The sequence below is a fragment of the Pezoporus wallicus genome, unplaced genomic scaffold (genome assembly GCF_028554395.1).
Source record: "Pezoporus wallicus isolate ANWC-B61680 ecotype Strahan unplaced genomic scaffold, APGP_CSIRO_Pwel_v1 contig_3952, whole genome shotgun sequence".
Classification (NCBI taxonomy): domain Eukaryota; kingdom Metazoa; phylum Chordata; class Aves; order Psittaciformes; family Psittacidae; genus Pezoporus; species Pezoporus wallicus.
Window position 1 is genome coordinate 12,958,496 of NW_026635034.1, and position 20,406 is coordinate 12,978,901.

At 38.8% G+C, this 20,406-nt stretch overlaps 1 long non-coding RNA gene across 3 annotated transcripts in view; it reads right to left on the reverse strand.

Annotated features, from left to right (window-relative positions):
• The window catches only part of LOC130593814 (uncharacterized), a 232,077-nt gene that overhangs the window by 181,883 nt on the left and 29,788 nt on the right, over window positions 1-20,406 (reverse strand). For all 3 annotated transcript variants that reach the window (XR_008970881.1, XR_008970877.1, XR_008970885.1), the window contains exon 2: window positions 3,091-3,190. This is a non-coding gene — a long non-coding RNA (uncharacterized LOC130593814). The remainder of the gene's footprint in view (window positions 1-3,090; window positions 3,191-20,406) is intronic.

Below are 20,406 nucleotides of genomic sequence, written 5' to 3' on the forward strand. Positions count from 1 at the left end.
GCAGCAGGCCAGAATAACTGAATCAACTGGATATCTAGTTTCATTTTTTCTAATCAGCAAGGAAAATGCGCAAATGCTTATTATCCAACACATTGTAATGCCTGAACTAGTTATTCACAATGTCCAGGTCTATTTGAACATAAGTGCACAAGAATGCCAGAACAAAAAAACATTAATATATTTGTCTGTTTCTCTGTCAATCTTCATGCTCGGTTTCAGGTTATTACAAGGCAGGGAAACTGCTGCCATGGGATACAGATCATGTACTCCAAAATTCTCACTACATCATGGAGTCCTATCATCAGAACGAAATGCCACTTTAAGTCATACACAGCTACTTATTACTTGACTTCGGGTACAGTCAGGAAAAGGTGGGAAAGATTTCACATCAGTATCTATAGGCCTCATAATACAAACAGGTGTATGATTTCTGTCACCAGTCCATGCCAGTATGAAATTTGGTAAGATATTACCTTAAAAACAAGGAAAGAACTCAGTGGTTAGTCTCTACAGTCAGAAGAAAATAATGTTCTATGAGGATAAGACAAAACTTCAAAACCAGATCCACAAAGCAGGTAACAAGTTTACATAATGCGAGGCCTTGGCCTTGTATCTCCTTCTGTGCCTGCACATACAATGTACATTAAAACTAAAGGTTCTTGGTGATCAAAAAATCCTCACAGCCTGTGGGCTCCTGCTTCTTGGAAAAGTGCCATCTTAAGGTAATAGAAGGATGCAAGACGCAGCACAGATTCCCAGTACCAACATTAATGTCCCTGTGTTTCAGTCAGCCTTTTAACACAACTTCCAAGCAGAACTTGTGATTATTAACAGACATTCAGTGATGCTCACTGTTTGTGAAACCTGCATCTTTCCAAACATTTTTCTCAACTATTGCGGGGGCTTTAAACACACAGGAAAAACAGGTACTCAAAATGATAGTCTGTAGTTCAGTAATTTGGAAAGTTAAAGATACACTGGTAATCGTAAATGGACTGAGGTTTGAATGATTTTTCCACTCCAGTTAAATATATTGAGAAGTATATTCAAATAATTAAAAAGTGCTGAAAATAAGCAGTATTTGGAATTAATGGAAGCCATATATTCACCCTGTTTAATTCATTATTTTTAAATTATAGTTCCAACAGATTAAGAAATGCAGTGAAGTTAAAATGAAGCAATTTTGTTGCTAGATATTGTCATTTAAATTAAAATATATGTGTCTGTTGAATCCAAAAGCTAAACACTCCTACTGCTGCAGCTTTTATTATTTGTAAAGTCTAAAATAAACTGCCAACAAGCAATGAGCAACAACTGGAGAAACATTAAAAAAGTGAGAATAAAAGCCCCAGTCTCCCTGGGTAGCTATTTTCTTACATGGTATGGGTTGCCAATCATATGATGTGCACATAAAAAATGTCATGTTATAGAATCATAGAATAGTTAGGGTTGGAAAAGACCTTAATCATAGAATCATAGAATCGTTAGGGTTGGAAAGGATCTTAGGATCATCTAGTTCCAACCCCCTTGCCATGGGCAGGGACACCTTACGCTAAATATCACCCAAGGCCTCATCCAACCTGGTCTTGAACACTGCCAGGGATGGAGCATTCACAACCTCCCTGGGCAACCCATTCCAGTGCCCGACCACCATAACAGGAAAGAATTTCCTTCTTATATCCAATCTAAACTTCCCCTGTTTACCTTAAGATCATCTAGTTCCAACCTCCCTGCCATGGGCAGGGACACCTCACACTAGACCATGTCACCCAAAGCTCTGTCCAACCTAGCCTTGAACACTGTCAGGGATGGAGCATTTACCACTTCTTTGGGCAACCCATTCCAGTGCCCACCACCCTCACAGTACAGAACTTCCCCTATTTTATTTTAAACCCATTACCTCTTGTTCTATTGCTACAAATATGCAAAAACTGTTATATTAATCGCCCATTTCTAAATAGTTTAATAAGTGATCTATATATTCTAAATGCTGTAACATACTCTTGAGACTCAAAAAGGCTAAAATTTGCTTGTAGCCTGTAACTGGTATAAAAGAGATGGTTATTTCTCATGTACAACCTTTACCATATTGGTAACACAGTAAATAATTAAAAACCTCTCATGAGCCATTTTTAAATGAATATGATTGGAGGTGACAGTTAACAAAGAGTGGAAATTCTCATCCTGCCAAGAGTTTCACAGGAGCTGGCTCTACAAATCCAAATATTGCTCTTCCAAATCCTCAAATCCATATGGAGTTCTGATCATTTGAAATGGGACCCTTTATCTGAGAAAAGGTTTTCTGAAGCAAACCACCAGGCAATTTGACATCTGTCCTTTAAGGGTATTTGGCAAACTGTTGAATGCTAGCAACCTTTATGCACTGACCACAGGCTGAAGGGTTTTCAGTTTTCCACAACAGAACGACAAAATCCTCGTTTTCTAATACAGTATCACCACCAATCCACATATAAATGAACACTCATGGCTGAATTCTTAATTACATTAAAAACACCACTGGCTTCCTTTAAGGCACAGTTTCATCCCAACAACTCCAGATAGAGGGTAAAGTTTTATTGTGACCAATTTTCTGTTTCAAAAACTTCAATGTATTTGAAAGGCAAACATATAAAATGAATTTTAAACTTGTTTTTCTTCACACTTGTACAGGATTTATATAAATGTCACCAATCAGGTCAACACATTTCCATGGTTCCATGTGGATTTTATCAACCCTTTTTTTTCCCCCATTCCACTCAATCTATCTTATTTTACAGCAAATTTAAACAAATCAGCCCAGGCAAATACATCCATGGAGTGGGGGAGTATCTCCTACATAATGTTGCCAAATAAGCCACCATTATTAGCATTTTCTTATACCCTTCCCATGATGTTCTACTTTGGTATGATGAGCAACAGAAAGACCACAAAAACATTGTAGAATAAAACCTCCTCTCCACAGTTTTGATGCAAAAAATGAACATGAAATTCCAGAAACACCTTGAGAATGCCCATTCCAAAGGCCTCACCAGTGGCACAACATGAAATGACATCTGAAGAGTTCAACTCTAGGGAAATTGAGGCGCTTACCTGGCTCAGGACTTCTAAGCTGAATTGTAACTGCAGTGTTTTTCATTAACTGCCGTCCATTGTTCTCCTCACAGCAGCTCCAAAGCCAATATGCTGTTAACTAATTAGCTGGAAACAAAATCAAAACAACAAAATGAAACTAAATTTAAAAAGAAAGTGAAAAAGAGAAGAAAATGAGAAAAAAATCACCTGTATATTTTACAAGTGAGAAGAATCTGTTAAAGCATGTATAAAGAAGTCATTATCAGTAAGTGCATACTCAGAACATTATCAAATCTTTAAAGGGTATATGACGAACAAGTCAAGGAAACAAGTTTCCTTTTGATGCTACCTGGTGATCCTGTTTATTTCCTAATAGTTCTACACCCATAAAAGGCCAAAGGACTCTGACCTTGGCAAGCTAACTAAGCAAGAAAAGGCAATCGTGTGCAAGGTTGTCACCTACACCACAAATTATGATAAAATATATCTCAGTATTGCAAAAAATAGCTGTATGTCTTCAGTGACATCCACCGTAGTACATTTAAGGATTTGAATAGGACAGCAATTTATTTTGCACTAAAATGTTTTATGGTTATCATAAAGCATTATGTCTTCAGAGACTGAAAGGTGATGTTTTTATGGACTGTTGCTTCTTGTTGCATTATCTTCACAGATCAAAAATCACCTTTCCCCCCCGCCTTCTTTCTCCAAGTGCCCTCCTACTGCCCTGCTAATAAAAGATGTCACACAACAGTTCAGTCTGATAAAAAGGCAACTGCGCTAAACAAAGTGTACAAGGAACACGTTTCTAACACATAAAAGTTTCACAAGAAATGATTATCCATCTTATTAGTGAAATAAATAATAATAATTGCCTGTCCCTCCTCATTAGACCCTTAGGAAGATAATGGAGCCCCAAAACAGAGTTCTAGCTTTTGACTTGAAATGGACCTTGTTAATTTTATTATCACTTTGCCAAAATGCCAGTCCTCTTGCACCGTGACAGGGTGCAAAAAATGATAGGTAGACTGACTGATGTGCAGGATGTCCCATTTTTAGCTTAAGAATAGTTTTGAGCTAGTAATTGAGTAACCTGATGGGGTTACTTTGCTCCTGATTTATTCCTTCTGAAGAGCCTGAACTACCAGTGGGGATTAGGTGGAACAAATATACAGTGTGTGCTTTTGACATGTTAATCTGGTGGATTTCAAGCTTATCCAAGTGAATATAAATTGTAGATAGTGCATAAATTGATTATGATTTACTATCATTAATATATCAAAGCCCTTTCCCCTTCATCACATGTTTTTCAGCCTTTGACCAATACCATGCTTCCACATGGCTGACATCAGTCCATGCTTCTGTCACCTTTGGATTGCTCTCTTGTAGGCCACTTTTCCAGCCATTCCTTTAAATTCTACATTTTCCACAGAAATAGAGTGCCAGCACATCTGAACACACTGCTGCAGGAATTTCACTGGCTCCTAATGAGGCAGTGAATTAGCCTTAAGGAGTCTAGTTTCAGTTTGATGCGTGCATTAAATGGAGTTACCCACGTCACATAACTAATCAACTTATCCAGGCATTAATACAGTTCTCATCACTGTGGTTTCCAAGCACTTCAAAACAGCCCACAGAGGCCTTCAGAGTATTATCACAGAGAACAGACCCACAAGAGCCTTTTGTTCACTAATACGATACTATACATTTCCCCCTCTTACCCCCAAGTACTAGTAACATCTTTGAGGCTCTTGGACAACAGGCTGTCCAGTAGTAGTAAAATAGAAAAATCAAGATAATCCACATATCCCTGGAGAGATTAGACTAAGAAATGAGTAGGTTTTAAAAAGAAACACTGAAGTTGCAATACTGCAGCCTAAATCATCTTTCTGAGTGACCCAACATGATTTCTTTGTATTGCTTTATAATTTTAGTCTTTCAGATATTAAGCTTCAATCTCCAATGTAAAAAGCAACAACCCCACCAGCAAACCAGCAAAAATCTCAAATTAAGTCTTTGACCTTTTCTATCCTTCACTCATTTTTAACTGAAAATATCATATAAAGCTGCAGATTTTCACATCTGCTAGACAAGGGAACTTACTTGCTAGCAGCGTTCCCAAGTCTTTCCTACAATAGAGTAAAAAAAATGGCTCTTTTTGACTAATACAGGGAAGCATCATTCTGGATATATTACCAGAGGAATATTTACACTTCTCCAACTCCTCTTTTAATCTGGCTGCACTTCTCAGCAGAGTAAGAATTAATTGTGCTTCTTATTTTTGTCTTGCACATGACTCTTTTTGTCATTATAAAACACTCCTGAAGCACATTCCATTGACAAGCACGCAGAACATCTAAATAACTTTCCTATCCCAAACAGAAAAGTGTGATTCATAGCACAAACTGCTCCTCCCTAACTTCCACCTCATATATCCACATTAACAAATGCTTTTTCAAGTTATAAAGTGCAGCATATTTTTCTGTGGTTTTGATTTAATTCCCGACTAGTACATCCTACAGATGACATGCAATGTGCTGGCTGGAACTGAGCATCAGCTAAGACGGAGGTAAACACCCCTTCAACCAAACCCAAACTCTTTGGCAATTTGTCTGGAGGACTGTAGAATAAATGGCAGAGAAAGGGCCTGAATCAACTCATCAAGAGATCCTGCTGCCTCACCTTCAGAGGAGGTAGGGCACAGCCACTCACACACTGCAAGCTGCCCAGACATGGACACCCAGTCTGGCTCTGCTAAAGCTGGTGAAACTGGACTAACTTTTAGCATCAAAGGCAAGTAACAACTGCCGCAGCAAAGGCTTTTTTTGCCTTGATGTGTATGTTCAGAGATCACTTTTCTTCTACTAGTAAGTTCCAAGCATACAGCTGCTGACATGTCCACAGGAAGAGCATGTCCCACATTTATTTTTATTCTATGTACTTCAAACTGCATTTGGATAAAACATCAATATCCCTAGTTCTCATACCAGGAGGGCTGGATTTAAAGTGATGAAATAAAGAGTTTTATAAACCTTAAAGCTCAGATAGAAACACTGAAAGAAACTCCAAGGTGTTCAGAAATGCATTTATGTTCTCATTCCCCGGATGCTGAACTTGGGCTCCTTTCTGATCCCACCTTGTGAGATCAAACTAAACTATACATTCCTGTTTGTAATTTTAATAATCACATCACTTTTATCTCCCTGTTCTGAGATCATTTAGTGCCAGCAGAATCAACCAGATCATCAACCACAGTACCACAGAAAGCTAATATATGCTATTTCAATTGTTAGAAATTCTGATTCCTCTTCATATAGAGCACATAACATGGCCTAGCACAGTTCATGTATCTGAAGTGAGTGCTTTCCCAACTCATATGTGGATAGGTATTTTAATACGCTTTTATATATAATGAAGTTCTATAGCTGTCAAAGATCCCAGTACACTGAAGTTTTCTGTAAATGAGTGCTTTCATACTGACCTAGCAGGTTCAGATACCTAATTGAAAAAAAAAAATAAAAAAGAGAAAAAGCCCCCAAACCCCATCCTACATCCCCCAGAGATGCACAAAACACACAAGGGAAAAAAAAACCCAAGTAAAACCAACCCAAATTGTCACAAACAGCCCTAATCTCATACCCCCTCCCCCCCTCAGAATATAAAACTCAACCTGCTGCATTTTGTCCTCCTATGGAGACATTTCAAGCTGAAATCCTCAGTAAGTTCAGGTGCCTGCAAAGAACCAGGAGCAGCAGTCAAGCTGCCGGCAAGCGGCCCTGTGTCCCCCCTGCAGGTTGTGTGCAGTGAGAACAGGGGGAAAATACAAAAGAAATTGAAAAAAATCAATCCATGCATTATTCCTACTATTCTGCAATGCTCACGTAAGTCCTCATTAACTTCAGTGGCAACATTATTGCCTTGTCATAGAGGAAAAGAAGAGAAAACTCGTCACAGAGTGCAAAAGAGATGCTGGAAGAAGCTGGAATTACAAAACATAATAACAGAAAACTGAGCTTCTAAGTGGCCAGCTTGGCCCAATCCAAGGGACACATCCATAATTTAAACAGTTCAAAACCAGAGCTTGTAGCAGTCAGTGTGAGGTCCTTCCCAACAGCAAGAGCAGCACAGTTACAGTGGCAAGCCAGCTTAATTGCTGAAGTCTTCAGATCCCACTCTGTGAGTTACAAATGTGAACAACTGCCCTATGGTCCTCAGTTGTCTGTCAGACAAGGACAGGTCTCTCCTTACTGCACTGTGAGACTACACTAACTGCCACTATCCACATATTGTTAGAATGCAACATAATGTGAGATTGTGTCCATATATCTCCACAGAAATATAAAACTGTTAAAACAAAAACTTCTTGTAATGCTACTCTATTAGAAGGTGAGCCGAAGCTCATTAAAATCAGTGGAAGTCTTTCTTCACTAAAACAGGGGAGAGACATTTCCTCTCTAAATAATATATGAAAACCATACCACAAACAGACATGCATCACAAGAAGAAAATCTGTATCAAGGCAATCACAACCTATCCAAACCAGACAAGCCAGGTTCATTTTTAAGCACAACTCTGAATGAAAGTCATACTGTACATAAGTGTCTATTTATTATATCAGCTGTAATCACACTGATAGAATGACAAGTGAAAAAAACCCACAACACACATCAATCTGTTCAGTGTGGGAGATGGGCAGCTATTTTGCCTGTATCTTCAATGCAAGTGAAGCAGACCCCCCTCCCTGAAACATTAACCATTTCAAAAGATCTCATTAAAAGGTTTCCCTGTTTTCACCGATTATTATGTAGCGACTACAAGAACACCTATAAATCTGATTGAATTAGGTTTTCAGGCCTTTATTCCAGATAATTTCTTCTCCCTATGTGGACTTTCTCAGGAAATGAGATTTAATGAGTCATAGTCCTTACTGATAATCACAGGAGAGCTCATTAGCTTTCTGTCAGATTTGTACCCACTATCTGCCCTCAATATGCTTGTGACTTACTAGAGCTAAATATGACACTGCTGAGAAGCAATACAGTGGATCTGAACTACTACAGAAATAAATATTTCTCCTTAATTTAAGAACTTAAAGAAAAAAAAAACAACATGCCTTCTCTCCTTTCTCAACCTTTCTCTGTTGCAATGGCATTGCTGACAGCAAGACACACAGTACTAGAGAAAATTAAGAATGACATCTGAAGACTCCTTGTAGATATGATAGCAGAGAACTAGTCTAAACAGTCTGTAAGATGAGGCTCTGGGGACTGGAACTCATTTCTGCTAGTGTACAAAACTGAGGTTTACCACAATTTCAGTGACAGCTCCATGCATGAGGCAGTGAAGGTGAACCTGCTGCTGCCTTGCCCCTCCTACGTTTACAACTCTCCATCTTGAGTCTTTCCTACCTCTCAGCCCAACACCTGCACAGCCCCCTGCCTCCTCGCTCTACCTGAAGGGCATGGCTCTGAGCCGCTCTGTGCAAAGTTGCTTCTGCTCTCTACACAACACACTGGGAACATCAGTGTTCATCTGATAGACTGTGGGGCATGGATAGCCTTAGACTTCTTCCACCTACAGTTCACATCTCCCAGAAGGAGAGGAAAAGTGAAATTGTGATTATTTCCACACCGTTGTTCACCTTGACTGGACACTCTTCCTTACCAAGTGCACATTGCAAGGGGCAGGACTAAGCCTACTCTTCATGACTAGTTGCTTCCTTAGTGTTTGCATTTATCTCTCTCTGTAGCTTCCACATACCATTAGGTTTTTAGATGCAAGGGAAAACTACCTGTGCTTCCTGGAAAACTCAGGATCACCACACATTCTCACAATTTACTTTCACAAAACGCCCCCTGTCCAAATGTGTTTTAAAGGCAATCCAATACACAATCCAAAGGCAACCCAATACAGTCCAAGCTGGCAGGCATTCTACCACTGTACTGTTTCCTTTTCCAGGAAATCATCCTTACCAGGAAAATAACAGGAAAGAATGACTTTATCAAGCAATTCATTGTAGTGACAATCCCCAACATGACAAACACTCTTCTCAGCTTAATAAGCAATTTACCTTATTTGGTTTTAACCCACTCCCTTCACCCTGTTCTTCAATCCCTCATCACTCCCACATAGTGTTCCTTAGATTTTACACAGATAGAGCAATGGCTGCAGGTTGCAAAGGGCTGCAGAGGAATGGGAGCTTTACTTTTCCTGTTTCCAGGGCTCAGCAGAACAGGAACAAGTCCCTCCCCTTTGCCTATTTCTGCCAATGCAATGATAACAGAGTTTATATAAATAACAGAAAAATTCTAGATGTGTATTTTTAAACATAGTGGTAAGCCTATTGAGGGAAAGAAATGATGACAGCAAAGTAACACTAGCAATGAATGTGACTCTAACTTCCTGGCATCGTTATTTTAGCACCATTAACAGCCTAGATGGAGCCAAATTCCATCAAACAGGATGACAATGTACCCTAATGACCGACGACAGGTTTTGGTACTTACCTCCCAATGTATTTTAGCAACCTGCTTATTCTCTATAAAGAGTGTTATTGAAAAGCAGAATCTTTCATTGAATAACTGCTTAAAGAAATATCAGAGGCCTGTGAGAAAAAGACAAAGAAATGTAATCCAGTATTTGCTCCCACTCCTTTTTCATTCAGAATTATCTGATCTGATCAGATCTATCCTTTAATTTCACACTCACACACTTCAGCACACATTCACCTTGTACCCACAGCACTCACAAGAACACAGCATCTTAATTTTCCATATGGGAAAGAGTTAGGAGAGTGATTATTTTTGCTGCTCCAGAAAGAAAAGTCAAATATGCAGCAGCAGATACTGCATCAGAAATCAGACCTTTCCTACATTAGGCTTTCTCATGGCTTCCATTACAGTAATATCTGAGCACTTCCATTACCACAGTATTTGGCAGTTGTATTCACAACCTTCCCCTAAGGTAGGATGCATGTTTATTTTCCTTCTTGCAGACGATGAAGCAGGGCAGATCAATCTTTCCATGTTCACAAAGGAAGTTCATAAAGGAAAAGAAAATGGGACCCGAGTCTTTTGTGTCCCATGCTAGTCTACTGTATCATGAACCAACCCTTCAAAGCGATCAGGTCATTTGAATGTAAATGCAACTAACAAATTCTCCACCAGGAATGTAAGTGAAAGCAAAGAGCTGAAATAACCCGTATTTCTTTTATGCCTTAGAACTAGTGGCATTTCCAGGTGATCAAGGAGCAGAGAGGCAGTTGCACATAGCAACAGGTTGAGCTGACATCCCATGTTCAGGAAGATCCTGGACTATTTGTCTAACTGGACCAGTTGCACATTTATGTATTTTTTATCTGTCATTTTCACAGCAACAGAAACAAGCAGCTGTTTATGCCATTATATAGGGTCTTTTTCCCAGGAAGTTAATAGTTTTAAAGTCTGAGACATTGCAAATAAGGATTGCAGGTATAATTCCATCTCAAGATGACTTCAGGGTTCCAGTGTTAGTCATTAATCATTTGACTTGCACTTTCTGGGTTTATGATTTTGACAAAAATCCCTTCATTTAAATTATGGCCTTGTATTCAACACTAGGGTATGTATTATTCTATATATAATTTTTAAATACAAAGAGAAACAGCATGGAAAAATTAGAATCGATGACATAAAAGTCTAGTCCTCTTATGGCATAGGCAAACAGAATGCTCTTGACTTTAACCTATGGGTTCCACTTCATATGTGGTGTATTTTTCATACATCATGGGTTTTAATAAATTTGCTGTATAAAGCACCAGAGCTACGTTGCCAGCAAAATATAAGGAAAACAAATATGTCAGGGTAATGATGCCAGGACAATTCTTTATTGAAAAAAGCAGTTTATTAATACCTTATTGCTACAAGCTAGATCTTATTATCATCTTGGGTCATTTAGAATCTTATTAGGTATTCTGATGGTGGATGAATAATCCTGTGATAAATTCTTTGCCATGTCCTTCACAGTTGTCATAGCAGGATCATAAACAGCATTTATAACAATCTAGCCTGGAGGAAAAGGCTTACAATGGTCTGTTTAACATGCAGGAAATATTCAGATCAGCCGTATCTGGTTAGATTGGAGACCCACAGGAGAGATACCGAAGTTAAATGTAGCATGGGTTTCTCTGAAGATTAGCTTTGCAAAAGGCTTTGGGTCAGGGATATGGGGGCTAATGCCAATGATATGGCCACAAGCAGCCTTCTTTCAAGAAAGCCAACTTGAACAGAGATGGTGGCTGCAAGTTACTTTCTTACTGATAAACCATGTAAGGTTACTTGAGCTGCTACTTAAGCAGTGTGGTTGAAATTACTTGTGACTGAATGGCTTGGAGCTCAGTCATATACTTCAGTGCTTATTATTTGAAAAAACAGCATGTGCACTCACATAGTGAAAAACCTGCATGGTTTTGCAGAGCTACAGGGCAATTTGCCTACACTGGCCAACTTCTTGAACTCCTGCAAGCTCAGAACCAAGTTCTTTAGAACAAAGCAACACAGGCAAATGATAAAAAAAACCTAAATTTACACTTCTTCAAATAGGTATTAAAAAAATATAAATAACAAAAAATAATAATCCCACATAGTCTACACATATGATCACACACACAAACACTTTCCTGCCGCTGAACACATGAATCCTTTGTACCTGTGTGATAACAGTGTCTCATTCTGAGGTACGATACTGGTTTCCAGAGTCCAAATGCAGTTAGTGCATCTCAAGCCACCAAAACATCAGAAGATAAGTTATTTTTAAATGCCTGTAGTGGTATGAATTAAAACACATTCAAAACTAACCATGCAGGACTGATGGGCACATTTTCAGGAGAGAGCTAATAGAAATAAGCGGCATACTGAAAGAGATGGTGGTGACAGATATGAGTACAACCACACAAACTTCCTCCACAGTAGGTGATGCCTTCCTCTCAGCACAAATAACTGAGACTATGGAAAGCAAGCAGCAAAATTCGCTTTTCTTAGAAAGAGATTGCCTCTTTCACTTGAAATTTAAATACACAAAATGAATGTGTTCTGTAGCCCTAGTCCCCAAGACAGAGCTTGACTGCTGGAAAGCTAGCACAGATGTGGACATCTGAGATATGTAGAAACTGCATTCTGGGACATCCCTTAATGCAGTTATTTGGACAACTCCCAGTAGAAGAACATCATGAAATCCTGGGACTTGTTTGCAGCTGCAACTACCACCCACAAAAACGATTTTGCAAACATCTATGCCTGTGCCGAATCTTACTACTCACATACAGCTACTCTGCTTCCATATGGCACTGCAGTTAAACGGGTGCAGACCACAGCAACCACAAATTTTTGTCAATTGCTCAGAATTTGTTCCTAACTTAATTAATTGTCATTCTAAAGTTGAAAACACACCCCAAAAAAGAAACCTTAAGTTATACCACCAGCTAAACACAAATGTCTTGGCATTTTTATTTTGTAATAGTAAAATGCAGCCTTTGCTCTTTCCTAAAAAGCTATGCTTTCTACTGAGAAGGTTTTAATATTTTTCCAAAGTGACATTTACAGTGAGAACACCACACACAACCAGACTGAAAGAGCAGCAATGTAACATGAATACCTTTTAAGATTATAAATTAACTGAAAGTCTTTGGAGGTTTAAAATTGTTAGTATCATTCCATAAATGTACAAAACCCCTCCAAGGCAGCTCTTGATACAGTCATCTAAAGCATAGTAATTTATAACATACCTAAAGCAGTTTTCATTTGGTACCAGAACCATACAGCTGTGCATAAGTAAACACTTCTGGTGTACAAACCATTGATTAGACCAATTGCCTTTAATTCCCTGTGAGTGAATGCTACGCACATCCACCAACTGTGTCTGCACTGCTGTCTGTTAGAGTTTAAATGTGTATTTAACAAGGAGTTTGACGCTGTTGACTTCGGAGGACTATGACCAATAACTTTACCTGTACAACAATGAGATGTAGGGATAGAGAAAGTGGAAATGAAATGAGTTTAGAAATATCTGGGCAACATCAGTGTCTGCGTATATATACGTATGTGTACATATACGTACATATATAGAGAGCATGGGGTTAAATTCTGCTGGCTTGTTTCTCAATACACAATTTCTTCTGGAATACACCATCACTGGTTTCTACCAATTTCTGCTTGACTTCTATTAGCTTCTCCTACAAAACACAATCACTTTTGAATAGAGAGTAATGGTAAAATAAGAAGCTATAACACCTCTACCTACAGTCATTTTTGCTACAACAGTAATCTAACATATCCATGGTCCTAGTACGTAAATGTTTGGAAGCATCCTTGTAAACAAATAATGTATGGATCAGACTGTACTTTTCCTTTAAAAAGAGTATATTATGTATTTCCAACCCTACCCATTCTATGATTCTATGTTTATTGATACTCCTTTTACAATAAATGAGATGGAGAAAAAGCAGAATAACAAACTCTACAATGCAGACTTAGTGGATTCATTGCAAGTCTGAACAGTTCATCAATACAGATTATGAACTACTTAGATGGGCTTTAGAGCCAGTAGCTAAATAGGCTGGCAGATACCTTGACCATGAACAACAACAGCATTATTCTTCACAGTTCAAAGCAATTTTCCTTCTTGAGTGGGATTAGACTATATAACTGCCCAGAGCTATACAAATAAATGCAGTTTGGTGCTACCTGAAACAGGAATCTGCTGAGAAAGACATCTGAAACTGGCAATAGGTGCAGGCACTGCAAATAATATTACTGCATGGATGGATGATGCACCAGAGACCAGCTCTTATCATAAAAACTACAATAGCAGATGTCAGTGAAATAATATTTAGCAATGACATGGGCATTCTACAAAAGTCAATGAGGAAAAAAAAATCTTCTCAGGTACATGTGTATGTTGTTAATCATAATTAAGGCAAGTGTGACAGTTTCTTGGCAACAGACACTGAGTTCTCTTCCCTGACGAACAAATCCTGCAGGAATACTCTCTCTCTTTCATTACATCAAGCCTGCAGTTCTTTACACTAATGTCCTCCACTTGGAACACTCTAACTCGTAAGGAAACTTTTGTTTTGTCAATTGCTTTTTGCTGGATAATCACACTATGACCTCCACAACAGAAAGGAGCAAGTTTCTCATTAGTAAAGTAAAAAGAGCTTTAAAAGCTAGTAATCTAAACAAGCACATTTACTACTGCAGACAGGGGCAGGAGAGTGGGGACAAAAGAGATTCACAACATTCAAGTTAGCGTCTAATGCTACCCATATCCTCAAAGAAGACTGACAACACCAAGTAGAATAACAAAGCATGACTGCCCTACAAGGAGCAAGTGAATGCTGATCCCTCTGAAGATATATTTTTCCTTGCATAAGACAGTACCTATAACACCTAACAGTGAGCACCTATATGCAAACATTTCCAAGAAAGCAATTTCCAAGTACACTTTCTGCTGACCTCTCAGTAATTAAGAGATTGCCAGTTCTTCAACAACAATAGAAAAGGGATGATTTGGATGGAAGCAAGCATTTTCAGATTTATTCTTTCTTTTTAAGACCCATTTTGACAGCAAGGTTTTGGCCAACCGCAAGTATTCCACTCAAGACAAGTCACATGTTACCATGATTCCCTTTTTTCTTTTTTTCATAAAAGGAAAAAAAGGTCAGTTAAAGAATACTGACCCATTTTAAGAAATATATGTATGAGCCAAAAGGGTTGCAGAGAAACATGGTTATGATTCTAAAAGAAGGTGTAAGTACCACAGAGAGAAGAGAAATCCCTTGCAGTATGTATAATCACATTACTGATAATTATATCTCAGTAATGAGGAAATTACAGTAAAACACCAGCAAAGCCTCTCACAATAAATTGTACAAGTTTATGGAACAATCTCTTCAGGGAAGTGTATGGAACCCCCCTACATCATCTGAAAGACATAAAACACAGGAGACGAAACACATTCACAGTGCTATGGGGACAACAGTAAGCAGGAAGAGAGATGGACTGGTCTTCTCCATTTCTCAGCGCTGTGACACAAGCCCAGGAGTGGGGTTTAAAATCACCACCTCTGCTGTCTCCATTTTTGTTGTCTGTTCCTGGCTGTACCTCATGTTAGTGAGATCCCATAGGGTTTAGCAATTAGCATGAGGAAAGCAGTATGATAATCAGAAGAAATTAATGGTTTAAAACCATAATCTTACACTTCCCCTGGGACTTGTTCCATGCATCTGGATTCTCAAAGAAAAGAAAAAAAAAAACCCAGGTAATTGATTCTTATTAAGAGAATGATCTGCCACAAAACGCTCTCCATGTGAAAAAGATGGTCATTTTAAAGTGCTCTCAGATTCAGAATGAACTTTGTATCTGATTAGCTTTCTAAAGAAGAGAGGATAGGATCTTTCATGTCACCCTTCCCTTTTGCACTGAACATGACATAGATCTTCATGTGCTAACAACCAGCATCTGAAAAAGGGAGCAGCATGTGATAGTGAAATAGCAATCTTGAGGTTTTTGGCAGCAATTTCAATGAGAAAGGTGGAGAAATGAGTACATCCTGCATGCTCTTCTCAGTCACTTGTATGGAGAAGCCAGGCTAGCTCACAAGTTGTGGTTATTATCAAACTTCAGAAGTTATATATTGTATTTAACTATGCCCAATGCTGAATTTTTATACACTCCTTGGAAAAGATTGAGTTACAGACTTTATTCCCATGGTTAACTACACTATTAAACGTGTGTTATTTATTCTGGCTGATTTCCCCTTTCAATGAATTGATTACTAACGTAAAAAAGCAGTCACGTAAAGCAATAAAAATAACCCTCAGTAAGTGTTTGGTCTTTCTTCAGTGAGTGTAGGAATTAAATGGATTTCTTGGAGACTTTTCTGGGAATTAGATAGACAGAAACACTCAACCACTTCAGTTCAAAATAATGCTTCACATAATCCAGAGCTGGATGATTTACTGAGTAAAACAGAGAACATTTTCAAGATCTCTATTCTGTGGAGGAGGTGGAAGCGTTTCATCTAGAGCATTTTGGCAAGCTAGTACTGGTGCTTCAGCTCCACAGTTTCTTTGCAGTTTTATCTATACACAGGTGGTTCTGCGGGCAGCATCTTTCCTGTGAACTTGTTTATTCTTTGTGCCCGTTCCGGCTGAGCAGCCTTGCCCCAAAACTTGGACTAGGTCATAGAATGAGATAGCACGCAAACTTCTGCTGCTCCGTTTCAGAGATTTCACAGCAGACATTAACAGCGCAGCGCATCTTCCCTTAACTGAACATCAGCTCGCACTGGAAAACTATTTGGAAGTCGATGTGAAACAGCTCCACCTGCCGATCTTTGCCATAATGACAACGTTTCTTTCCACGGGTTCACAAAGTTACTTACCTCCTAAAGTAAGAAGATTAAAAAAAGGTCGAGAACATACCCAATCTTCACAAGTTAAAATTTTAAAATTACATAAAATGAGAAAAAGTTAACATTACTCGAAATCTCAAGACCCCAAAATATTGCACACAATCTCACAAAGGTAAACTTTGAAGTCCAGTGGAGAAGTAAATTCAATTCTGCATACAATGGAGTTTGTACTGCTTCAAGTCCTTCATTTTTCTCCTTCTACATCAAGTCACTGCCTCATGACAATTCTTTTCTAGGCAACAAGCCATATCCCTCCTGAACCACAGCAGAAACATACTGTCATGAGCACACAAGCTTTGTTGTGTACAGGAAGACGGAAAAACAACCTCAGCAAAAGACTGATCAAACAAATTGCAATCAGCCACCATCAAGAGATCAGTTTATCAGGAGCCACAAGCCCACCCTCTTCATAGCAGTGAAAAAGGAGCTGACTTCCCTGCAGGAGAGGTGGCTGCTGGCACTTCCTCAGGAGGCTCATGCTGCTGGACCCACTTTCTATGAGCACATACCCACTTTACCTCAGAAAGCTGAGCTGCAGGATGTTAACCTACGGAGGCCTAATGTGAAGGGATTTCTCATACCAGGAATCTCTATGCTTTTAAATAACAATTGAAATTTAGAACATATAGCTTATGTCCTTCCCAGACCTGAAGTCCCCTTACAGTCACCGGTTGACAGCATCGTGCCCTTAACAAAGCATTTTTAATATTGGTCTGGGAAAAAAACCCATCAGAAATACCATATTCAGACAGATGTCAAAACAGTTCGCTCTCCCTAGGGACAGTCTGCTTGACTGCCCTGCTGGTTTTGTCATCCTGAGAGCTCAACACAACTCTATTAGGATAAATTCCATCGTAAGATAAATTGCATGTTCAAATCACCTCCTCAAGTTTCAAAATCCACAATTAACAGTTTCATACCCATAATGGTAAACATCAGTACATCTTCCTCAGAAAGAAGCTACCATCTGCATAAATTCCATGACTGCTTTAATACAGTGGCATTGTGGTAGCATACTCATGCCACGCTCTTGTGAATGCTGACCATATCTGCTAGGATTGTGGTTCCTTCAAAACAACTTAATGTGTTCACAATTACAGAAGAAACATATCTAACCCTCAGAGAGCGACAACACAGATATTGCTCTTTTACATCTTACAAGGCTGGACGTTCAAGGCCAGTGGAAGCTCACATCACTTCTCCCTCCAGAATCACAACTTGAGTTGATTTTTGTTTCCTTTAATTTATACACTGTAACAGAATATTAACCTGGAGAAAAGATACCAAAGGAGCCAATGCTTTTTCTATAAAAGCAATACCTTCTAAAATTCAATGTATTTAAAAGGAAATCTAGATCTCAGGATGCAAACTGGTCAAATATCTTTCCCTAATGTTTAGTGCCATCTTTTGTATTTTGGCAAAATAATGAAATAGAAAAATATTCTCCTTGGTTTTGTTTAATTTATCAGCTCTGGATCCTTTTCTTACCTGCTTGAACTGAGGCAAGTTACTAGAAAGTTACCTATAGGCTAGACTTCTTGTCCAAGAGCTTGATCAGAAGTGTCACAGTCAGCTCTTTGGCATTAGAAGCAGATTCCATAACAGATACTTAAAAGCATGTGATTGTGCTTGAATAGAGAAGGTCGTAGAGAACTTGCAGAAGGTATGATTGATGCTCTCTGCCTTCAAAAAATGCAGTAACTCTTCATGAAAGATGGCAAAAAGGGTTTTGAAAGAGGATGTACAAACAGGAAGAAAAAGAAAAATTCTACATGAGAGGTTTTGGAGCTTGAAATAACCACTTGGACCAAGGTGCAGACAGAGCAGCACAGCCAACAGTTTGAGCCCTCTTGTCCCAGACCATTAGGATTACAAATTAAGCTCATCACATGCACTAAATACTTCAGCTCTGTAGTACAGACACCTTGCCCCATTATTTATAAAAACTATTTACAGCCAAGACATGCTAACAAATCCAACTAACACATCTGTTGTTAGAAATATTACTGTTTGCTATTTCCTTTTGTAAAGGAAGGATTAACACCAATGTTAAAGAAAGACTGGCACTGAGTAGTTAAAACTAGTCTTTGATTCTCTGCCACATGGCTCACCAGGCCTAAGTCCATAGCAGGCTTCTCTGATTCTGTTGAACAACTCGGTAATTTGCAGACTGAAAGGGTGCTCAGTACTTTTTTGAAATGCAAGTCACCTCAGAGTGGACAAAGCTGACCACAAACAAGAATCAGTGAAAGCTGCCAGCTCCATCAGGAAACACTAGGGAAGGCCTCATGCTTCTCTGAATTCCAAGAAAAACCCTATGGTGAGAAGAGAGCCAGAATTTCCAAGCAGCTGGTTCATGGGTAGAGCTCAGATCTCTGCACACTGGAAAAACAAGTGTAAAAGGAATTGTCCCGTAACGGTTTAAATGAACAGCATCCAGCCTCTGAAAGGGTTAGCTTCTGACATACTGACGCTGTCTTATTATTATCAAGGACTTTTCTAAGTTGCAGCAGCAGGAAGCAACAATTTTCAGACTTCAGAATTAGAGCCAGGCTGCTATACAGCCACTGTTCTCCAGCGTTCTTTCACTTACCCTAGTTTGTGTCTTTACTATAAATACTGTGCTCAAGTTGTAATTTTCTAATCAACCGAAACTGCAAAATACTGATTAATCTAAATGATAACATAATTATAATGACAACAGATGCGCCACTGATAGAAGGCAGATGCAATCTGAAGAGAGTGATTGGTGCCTTAAAAATGGCATTCTTGGAACGACAACAGGGAACCTCAAAGGATTTCTGATGCTAACGTTACAGTTGATAAGAAATACTATGATATAAAGCTATTTAGAAAGACAGAGGAAAATAAGACCAGGGTGGAGTTTTTTGGCAGAGATTCTCTTAATTCTTTCTCTAAGTCTCATGAATGAAGGAAAAATAATTCAGTAAAGGATTTTCATTATTAAAATGCTTTGCCTACCTCCCTTTCCAAATCAGTCCAACACATCTCCTGTCAAGGTCACCTGACATCTCTGAGTTGTTTTCTGACCTGGTAAAGAAAACCTAGTTTCTCCCAAATTAGCTTTTGGTCTCCTAGAAGAAGGAAAACGTGTATCTCTCAAGTAGCTCCTGACCAATCTGGAAATGGTAAAACTAAGTTTAAAATGGTGGAGAAGGCTTTTTAATTAGTCCTGATTTAAGCTGGTCTTTCAAAACCCCCAACATTTCTCCTCAGAATGAGCACCCAATGTCTTTGCCTTTTCAAAATCATTTCCAGTGAGCAGTGATGTACTCAGTTGAGGATTTCAGATGTCACAGCGTTCTTCAAAATAGAAACCCAAAGAAAAACACAACAAAAAAGCTAGACTAGAAACATGGCAACAAGATCACTAGAAGAAGCAACACTGTAGTATAAACTCTCATAGAGATCAACATTTCTGTAGTTCTGGCCCTTGTAGGTCTAGATTCTACCAGCAACTAAACTTTCCAACAGATGTAACTAAAAGTTTGAAGAGACCATGTTAATCTAAATGTAAGTTCTTGGTAAACTAACAGGGGGAAAAAAACCCTAAAATTAAACAACTTCTCCATTAAGTTGTTATTTTGAAAACAAGGGAGCAGACACAACAGCTACAGAATAGAATACAAGCCCAAGATCACAAAGCACACAGACATGCGCATGTTCTGCTGTGGCAGTTCCAGCCCATGTCCTGCTTTCAAGGGACACTGGACATATCTTTCTCCCTTCCTTACATCCTAAGCTGTTTGATTTAGGCTATGGGCATGGGAAATGAATCGCACTCTACCTTTGTTACAGACAGACACATCTTAATTGTGCCAGAAAAACACTCATAACACAGATAGCATAACATCACAGAGTGAC